Genomic DNA, 9,328 nt, shown 5'->3' with positions numbered 1-9,328 from the left:
CACGCGCTCGTGTGTGTACGTGTGTGTGTGTGCGCGTGTGTTTGGTGCGCGCGCGCATGTGTGCATGTGTGTGTGCGTGTTACGGAGTTCCTTCCTTCCTTCCTTCGGTGGTTTCTATAGCTCGCCCGTTTTTCTCCACTTCGCCTTCGCGCCCCTCCACGAAGCCATGGCACAGCCGGAGCATCTCTGGACATATTTATAGCCCGGGTAACAGCTGTTTGCCATTCCTCTCGTTCGCGGGCTCGCGTGGGGGGAAATGCGTTTTCCTTCCCCTCCTTCGAAACGTGCTAGCGTCTCCGCCGGGGAGCGGTTCGATCTCTCGCCCTTCTCTCAGACCGACCCTCTCCCCTCTTTTTCCCTTCAGGAGGGGGCGCGTGGAGAACCACCATGCTTCGCCGAGGACCCCGATCTACCCGCCCGGCGCCCCGACTCAGCCCGCTTTGCTAAGCTCCCAGGAATGTAATTTCTTCCACCCTCGGCGCCGATAGAAGGATCGCCAGATCGCCGCTGTGGCGTTCTCGCATCCCTCCTCCTCGCCTTCCTCCCTCCCTTCTTTCCAAAGGGGAAAAAATGGAATGATCGCTCTGGATCCCGCATCTTTCGACTTGCCCCTCTGCCGGATCGGAGTCGTCTTAGGCGGCGGGAGCTGCCTTTGCCTTTGCACCACTTCCAGACGCAAGATTGCCAGGGCGTCGGGGCGTCTTGCAAGAAAGCGGTTTCTATGTGCATCTGGCGTCGCCCCTTCCCCGTTTGCTCCCCGAACCTCACCCTTCTTTATGTGGATATGCAAGCGAGAAGAGGAGACTGGATATTCCCAACATGCTCACTCCCCTAATCTGTCCGCCTAGAGGTTCTGCTTCTACGAATCCAGGTAGGAGATTTTGTTCAGGGTGGGGGGGGGGAGAGGTTGGCGAATATCCCCCCTCCCTCCCCAATACGCTATATATATATATTTTTAATATATATATATATATTAAAAAGCCACTCGTGTTTTAAGCAACTAATGTTGCACTGATGGCACAAAACCAACCTCTGAGGCTTCTCTCACCAACGAGCCAGAGAGATGCTGCTTGGAATGCGATTCGGTTTTAAGGAGTCATTCAGACATGTTGATTCCTCCCTTCCCTGGCTCGTCAGGAGAGCGGGTGGGTGGGGGGAGAAGAGACACGAGCTCATTCCCTCCCTTCCCCACCTGATACGACAGCGCTTTCGTGCTTCTCAAAGGAGGCGGAGGTGGGGCAGGAGGCAGCGGATCAGCGGGGAGGGCAAAGATGGAGCTTGGCTACCTCCCGATCAAAATGGGTCTTTCTCCAGCTCGGTTTAGGCAGCCTGGCTGTTCGGGAATGTATGCAACATGGTGGTGGTGGTGATGATGTTCTGCAAAAGAGGTGGTCTTCCAGTCCAAGTGCAAAGCAGGCCCCGGAGCTTTAGGGCGAGCCAACGTGGCCGCCTTCGTTCGCAAAAGCCAGTTGTAGCGGGCGCTGGGGCCAGCCAGTCCCGAGAGAAGGCGGAGGGGGGCTGCTGATGGGGAGGCAAACCGCTTGCCTGTTTGCAGGTGGACGGCGATCAGGAGTCTAAGCACGTTAGGAGACCTCTAACCCCTCCTCTTCCCCCCCTCCCGCCCCGCCGCGTGTTTCATCCCAAGGCAAAAACCTGCACCTGCCATTTATTCTCCTCCCGACTGATGCTGGAGGGATTTTTTTAAAAAAGCCACGTTGACTTCTCGCTTCTTGGCGCGAGCCCTGCAGTCTCCCCCCCCCTTCTCTTCTTCCTCTCCCTTCCTCCGTGTCTGGCTCGCTTTGGCGCGCGCGCGCGCGCGCACACACACACACACACACACACACAAACACGCTCGTTTTATTCCCCCCCCCCCCAGTATGGGATGTAAAATGGCTCGCTCTCTCTCCTTGCTCGGCTGTGCCTGCCTACGCGACACAGACCCGTTGAAATGCGGGATTGAAATTGGGCACGCCAGTCTAGGGGTAAGATGGTGGCAAGACAAAGGCGGACGGGTCCTCTCGCGAGTGGGTGTGGATGCAGCTTCCCAAACCGTAGGAGCAACAAATAACGGGGAACCGTGGCGTTTCAGCCCCACCGATCGTTCCCACCTGGTCGGTTACGTGGCCGTTAGAGAACCTCTCGTGGCCGTTAGAGCCCGCCACTATATGATCTCTCCCCCCCCCCCCCTTTGGCATCGCGATGCGCTGAATTGTTGTTTCTACCTGGGATTCTGAATTGACGGGGAGAGTCCTTGGCCGGGCTTCGAGGCAACCTCTGGGGTTATTCGCCAGGTGGTCCTAAATAGCACCCCCAACAGATGTCACGCCAAGCGCGACCCTCTCTGACCCTCTTCCACTCCCAACTTCCGAGAAGCGGCCCAAGAACGGTTGATGGTGGGAGGTGGTGGCCGGTAACGGGACAAGCGAACGGTCCAAGGGAGCCAGGTGCGGGCTGGAGGGCTCCCCTCCGCGATCGCCACACCCCTTTGGGCTCGCCAGCCTCCCGTTTGCGAAACAGGTGGAAGGTAACCTGTCCCCCCCCCCGTAAAACCTTGGGCGTGGGGGTGGGATCGCCGAAAAGGCCCACGAGGCTATAAAAAGGACCCCGTTCGCCTTGCGATCTCTGCCAGCCACAAGGCTAGAAAAAAGGATCCCTTTTTGCCTTCCGATCTCTCCCAGGTAGGTGACAAAAACGCCGAGCGAGCGAGCGAGCGAGCGAGCGAGCGAAAGCGCAACGGTTGTAACCGCCTTTGGCACCGTTTCTCTTCCCACCCTCTCGGCTCCGCTTGTGGTTGTAAGGCGAGGGAGGACGGTCCTTTCCCGGCTCCAGCGAGATAGAAAGAGAGAGGCAGAGGCCGAAGGTAGAATCCCCACCCCCAACACCGGCAGCCGCCTTCGCCTGGCGCTTCTATAAATAGCTCCAGGATCTCGCTGACATCTACCTACGTTTCCCCCTTTCGCGAGTGGGAGCCTTCAAGTTTACCTGCCGCCGGGAGAGCGCGTGCGTGCGCGCGTGTGTGTGTGTGAGAGCGAAGGGCGGAGCCGAGAGGGGAGGGGAGTGGCCGAAAGGGGGCGTGGACAGTGCAGGCCCAAAGGGGCGGGGATTTCTAGCCCACTCGCTGGATGGAGTTAGTAGGGCGACAGGTGCGCGCCTATCCGCAGAGGTGGGCTTGCTTAAGGTGGGACGGGGAGGTGTGGTCGCACGCCGTGGCTCTGACTGCTAGCGGAGTCCAGCGCAATTCTGCTCCTGCACCTGGGCAGGTAGCGAAATCGCGCGCGGACCCGTCCGCGCGCGATTTCGCTACCTGCCCAGGTGCAGGAGCAGAATTGCGCTGGACTCCGCTAACACTCAGAGCCGCAGCCATCGGGGGCGACCACACCTCTCCGTCCCAATTTAAGCAAGTCCATCTCTGGCGACCGGCGCTCTTTCCCTGCGTCTGTCTTCGCAGCGCCGCGCGCGATCGTCGTGCAGCGCCACGCGCGAAAGTGGAGAGGGGGGAGCGCACCTACTCGCCCTGCCGCTTTTGATTTTTGGCACGGGTTTCGCTTGGGGAGATGAGGCTGTCGGTTCACGGGCGTTTCTTTGGCAGAAGGCAGGCTTGGCTAGAGCGCACCACCTTCGGCCCGGTGAGAAGAGCTCGCGATTTCGGATCGATCGATGCTAAGACGGTGTATTTTTACAAAAAATATTTTAATTTTCAGCGCCTCTTGAACATTGGCATTTATCTCGGGGCGCGCGTGGGAATCTGCGTTGGGTAGAGCGGAGAGCTTGGCACCTGAGCCTTTTCCCCCCTCCTCCGGCTGTGGCTATTTCGGCAGAGCGAGGCGAGGTCCTCTTTCCCCGATGCGCATCCAGTTGTAAGCGAGGCTCCTGCCCGGCAAACTTTCCTGGCGCTGGAAATCCTCAGGCCGAGTACGAGGCTGAGAAGCTGCTTTTTCTACCCCTGATTCCCAAGGACAGTTGAGAAGGCTTAAAACCTGCGATTGTGTGTGCTGCTTAGAAGGAAAGAAACGAGCTGCAAATTCTTTCCAGCGTTTCCATTTTAGAACAACAACAACAAAAAATCTCGATGCAAATCGTAACATATACATGGGATTTTATCTATTTATCAAATTTATAAGTCGCCCAACTCCTTACCGACTCGGGAATCGACATTTGGTTTTCCTTTCTTCAATTCTTCAGCATCCCCTGGAGATAGAATGGACAATTTACTAAAGCCACTTAGAATGGACAATTTACTAAAGCCACTTGTTTTTCCAACACTGATGTCATGCACACATTCACAAAAACTGTCTAAGGAAAACCAGCTTCAAATGGATTTTGGGCATGATATAAGAACAATTTTTTCCACTGGTGTCTCCCACTATTTCCATTCATAGCACCAAATGACAAATTGGAAGAAATCGGACTCAAAGGTGACCAGTGTTTCAATTGTGAGAATTTATCTGGATTCTTCCAGATCCCAAACTGAACTTTGGCAGAGAAACATCTCCACAATCTCCACAATCATATATGGCATGTATTCAGTGCCCTTGACTTTTAAATAAAGCATACTTGTTTGGCAGGATTGGGAAGGAGTGAAGATTTGGTGTGATTAGGTGAGGGCATAGAAGAAGCCGTAGTGTCAAGTTCTCTAGTACTTCTCTGCATTTAGTTGTCCTTTTCAATGTTTTCATAATATTGAATCTATTCACCATTTTTCATGCTAGTTTGTACTACCACCTCATTATTATTGTGATGATGTTAAATAACATATCTAAAATATTACAGCAATACCAGCCAATACAAATCAACAGGAATGAATTATAATTTGAATATCCTGGAGAACAAGGCTTTTAAAAGAAAGGTATCACCACATTTGTTCTCCAGTTTGGAAACTATTTCACAGATAGGGTCTCTTTCTTCATAAACCCCAAATAAAGGTTTTTTTTTTTTAAAAAGAACTTTTATAAATGGAAGATCTTCAATTTTAAAGCACAAGCTAGCACAGAATGCCTCTCCCGCACCCCAGATGAACCACAGTTAAAAAAAAGTTTTAATTCGCAGCAAACTGTGATAATGGAAGAGAATGAGAAAATAAAGAAAAATGTTATAATTTTTACCTGGGTAACCCTTAATCTGGCAGAAATTTTCAGAAAGCCAAGATGGGGTAACACAGTTGTGAGCTGCTATAATACTAAAATGATAGTGTGAATAAATGTGAGATGCTTCTAAGAGCTATAAACAAACACATTACCAAATCAGGATGCAGAATGAACATCTGAAATAAAAGATGGATTTATTTTTAATTAATTATAATTAATTTTAAGGTTATGGTTAAATTCATGGAAATAGAACACACGTTGCCATTATAAAACTCAAAGATACAACATTTGATAGGATTCAGTAAAGCGTTCTGTGATATATAATGTATATCCTCAAAGACAGATTTATAGGATAAATATACATCTGAAATATGTACAGATAAAGGTACAAAGTTTCATGTACAGATGCTATCTTTAAAATATTGATTGATCCACATGTCAAGAGGTATATACACCAAAGTGTGCTATATACACACTGAAGCAAGCGGGGGGCGCACGCACGCACGCACACACACACACACACACACAGAGAGATAAATAGCATATATCTTTGGATATCGTAGTTCTACACAAATTGATAAAAGAGAAAAATGATTTAGAAATAGAATAGAAACATACAGTACATGTATAAACCCACAGCTTGTCAATCACACACTGTTAAAGAAACAAGTATAGAGTAGCATATATGCATATGTGATACATACAATTGTGTAATTCTGAGAAGCATACAGTGCACATTAAAAGCTTGGCTTCAAATATATGAAGTAATAATAAGATAGTAGTTATAATGGGGAAAAAGTTAATTTGCTTAATGACTGATTCAGTTATGTGATTCACTTAATGACTATGATAAAAATAGTTGTAAAATTGGATCTGGGTTTGTAATGACTCGCTGAATGACTGCATCACTTGAGCTCAAATGGATTTCGTTCTAGAAATTTGATTTGTTCTGGGAGTGAATTTAAATGAGCGTACATAATACACAGGATGACTAGTATGGGAATGTATAATGAAAGATATTGTAGCACCACTACCTAGCAAATCATTCATGTGCTCATCCATACATAGTATAAATCTAATTGGTGTATAGAAATTTCCACACATAGAAAAAAAAAGAATGGTAAAAGAAAGTCTTAAGTTACTAATTGTTTACTATTGTTTTACTTATTCTGGATGTTCTAGATGTCCTTTTAACTACAAAACACACATGAGATGTTTATATTTTCTTTATAAAGAATTATTCATTTAGAAACAAGGGTAAAAATCATGTGCAGATTTAATACATCCAGGTATTGTTTCTTCCGTGTAGATGTCATATGTAATACACTCTCACAGTTGTAAATGCTTTGATAAATTATTTTATTTCATGAACCTCTGTAAGTCAAATTTCCAGATATCCCCTACTTAACCCCCCCTCCATCTGTTAAAATATGTGGAAAAATTATGTGAGTCACTTCATTTTTTTTTTACATACTCCTGACACCTGGAAATAAGCTCTGTCTGGAGAGAAGTAATGTTAACTGGATGATAGTTACATTTTGCAAAGTGTATCCACAGAGTTGGGCTACTGCATTTCTTGCTCCTATGCTTTATTTGTTGTTCTTTGGGGCAATGTTTGGCAGATTAGATTTGCTGTTTGTGAAATCTTATGATAAAGATTATGAAAATAAATTTAAACCCGATATTATGATTCAGGGCTTGCCACAGCTTGTGGCTTACTGTATACAATTATGCCCCAACAACAGTATTTTATTCATTTGGCTTTATGTCATTTTAATTTTATCACCGTGCCTTACATTATTAGGTGAAGTGATTTTAAAGTGCTATTTTCCCCTTGAGTTGGTGCTATCCCACTGCTTCAAGGTGTATAAAGCTGGAGCTCACCCATCAATTTCCTCCAAAGATGTCAAGGTTCTCTTCAAAAACGATGGACGAACATCATGAGTGTAATCAGAGTTATGATTGGAAAATTTACAATTTACAAAGAGATTATAGTATGACTCTTATGGCGCAGCAGGTAGAGTGCTGTACTGCAGGCCACTGAAGCTGACTGTAGATCTGTAGGTCAGCAGTTCAAATCTCATCACCGGCTCAAGGTTGACTCAGCCTTCCATCCTTCTGAGGTGGGTAAAATGAGGACCTGGATTGTGGGGGCAATATGCCGGTTCTGTTAAAAAGTGCTATTGCTAACTTGTTGTAAGCTGCCCTGAGTCTAAGGAGAAGGGTGACCTTAAAAATTGAATAAATAAATAAATAAATAAATAAAATATGTATGCATGTATGCATGTATGCATGTATGCATGCATGTATGTATGTATTTATTTATTTATTTATCCATCCAAGCAACAAAGTATTCTGAGTGGCTCAGACAGCTCATTCAAAAATTAGGTTAAAAGGACACAGTAACAATGACAATAATAATTAATTAAACACTGGAAACAACCTGGGAAATCCATATCAGTGAACATTTCTTGCAGGAAGAGCTCTCTCTTCTTTCAGAGAGGAGTTGTGGTTGCCTGCTCTTCCATCTTGTCTCTAAGCTAACATTCACTGCAGCCATTTCTCTGGCAACGTCTGCTCTCCCTCAAAAACACTTTATTTTTGAGACTCTTTCACACTGATCTTATCCGTTCTCTCCTGCTTTCATTGCCACATACTCTGCAAGCTTTCTACAAGGAAGACAGATTTTTATTCTGCTTTTTTTTTTCATATGCGACTTAAGGCGGCAAACAATAATATTCCTCCCTTATCGTATTTTTTCCAAAATAATCCTGGAATATGAGATGAGTTGAAAGAAATTGACTGGCCCAAAGTTGCCCAGCTGCTTCTCTTTTAGATGTCTACAGGACTTACCTTGTCTCAGTTCTTTCTTGCCTCTTTCCTTTCTGGGGTAACATCTTGGCTGGTTTCATCTCATATATTTATTTCTTTCACACCGTTTTAACTTGGGAGATCCCCAAAAGTTGCTCACAGAAGCAATTGTCTAAGGAGAGTCATAGAGTGCCTAGAAATGAAATCCATCTTATTTCTGTTGTGGTGCCCAGATTGGTGGATGTTTCTTTCATTGGCTGATGACATGTGGAAAAGGGATGGTCCAAAACTAAAGGAACTGGAGAAAACCTTTAGCACTCTGTAAATAATGGTGCTTTCAAAGATGGACATCATTTGGCTGTGCCTGGAACAGAAGTAACAGAGGCAAATCTAACTTCCCTCCAAGGTAATGGAAGATTAACAGGATGGTGTCAGAATTAGGGGAAAATACTACTTTAACATAGGTGCAACTAAAGAGTGGTTAGTTTTTTTTCATTCATGAGTTGGAGATGAGATGAATACAATATCTCATCTCGGAGAGGGGTGGCATACAAATCAAATAATAATAATAATAATAATAATAATAATAATAATAATAATAATAATAATAATATCATGGGGATTGGAAAGGAGAAAAGAGAAATGGCAAGGATATGCCTTGGTGAGGTGCAAAACACACAATAACCAGTTGCTCTTGCCTACTTGTTTTGTTTGCAGTTAATCTTGCCACCTCTATGCCACTGACAAAATCCCAAAGCTCTTGTTGTTAACTTAATCTACCACTCATTTTTTTCCAGGTGTATGTTATTTCTCATATAGGGCAATATTTCCAGCTCCTGTCCTTTCCTTGCCTTTTTCACATCCTGTCATCAATCTGTCCCTCTGCCTATTCCCCACAGTATGCTGCCCTACAGGTTGACATATCTAAATGGCATTACAAGTAGTAGCACTGAACAGTTATATTGACAAGTTACTGTACCTCTGCAGTTCTGATTCTGACTACCCAAACACTTGTGGACCACAGCTGGATTCCCTATATACACTTGTGGACCACAGCTGGATTCCCTATATACACTTGTGGACCACAGCTGGATTCCCTATATACACTCATAATGATCCTCATATAATGATTCTTATGTTCATTATTTTTCTCTTTTTGGAGAAACATACCTTCATTGATAGCACTAAAGGCTATAACATTGCATTAAAACTTGCAGAAAAAAGGCTAGCATATACAGTTTTTAGTTAAATGCATAACTACATTTTCTGTCTATTAACATACAAGAAATATCTAAATATATTTTTTAAATCAGTGATTTATTTTTGTATACTGTACACTGTTTACAGCATATGTTTAGTATCTAGTATACATTTGCTATCATACATGAGGAAGATTAAAAAAATATGTATTCTCTTGGATTAAATAATTCAAA

The 9,328-nt window shown here is 45.3% G+C and overlaps 1 protein-coding gene across 1 annotated transcript in view; it reads left to right on the top strand.

Moving 5' to 3' along the window:
• Positions 1 to 701: 701 nt before the first annotated feature.
• GRIN2B (glutamate ionotropic receptor NMDA type subunit 2B) overlaps positions 702 to 9,328 on the top strand; it is a 404,998-nt gene continuing 396,371 nt past the window's right edge. The window contains exon 1 of the mRNA XM_070755979.1: positions 702 to 871. The gene's annotated coding sequence lies outside the window, so the exon portion shown is untranslated. The remainder of the gene's footprint in view (positions 872 to 9,328) is intronic.

Source organism: Erythrolamprus reginae, chromosome 6, assembly GCF_031021105.1.
Source record: "Erythrolamprus reginae isolate rEryReg1 chromosome 6, rEryReg1.hap1, whole genome shotgun sequence".
NCBI classification, from domain to species: Eukaryota; Metazoa; Chordata; class Lepidosauria; order Squamata; family Dipsadidae; genus Erythrolamprus; species Erythrolamprus reginae.
Note: the sequence above shows the minus strand (reverse complement) of the source record. Positions and strands in the feature narration are given on the sequence as shown.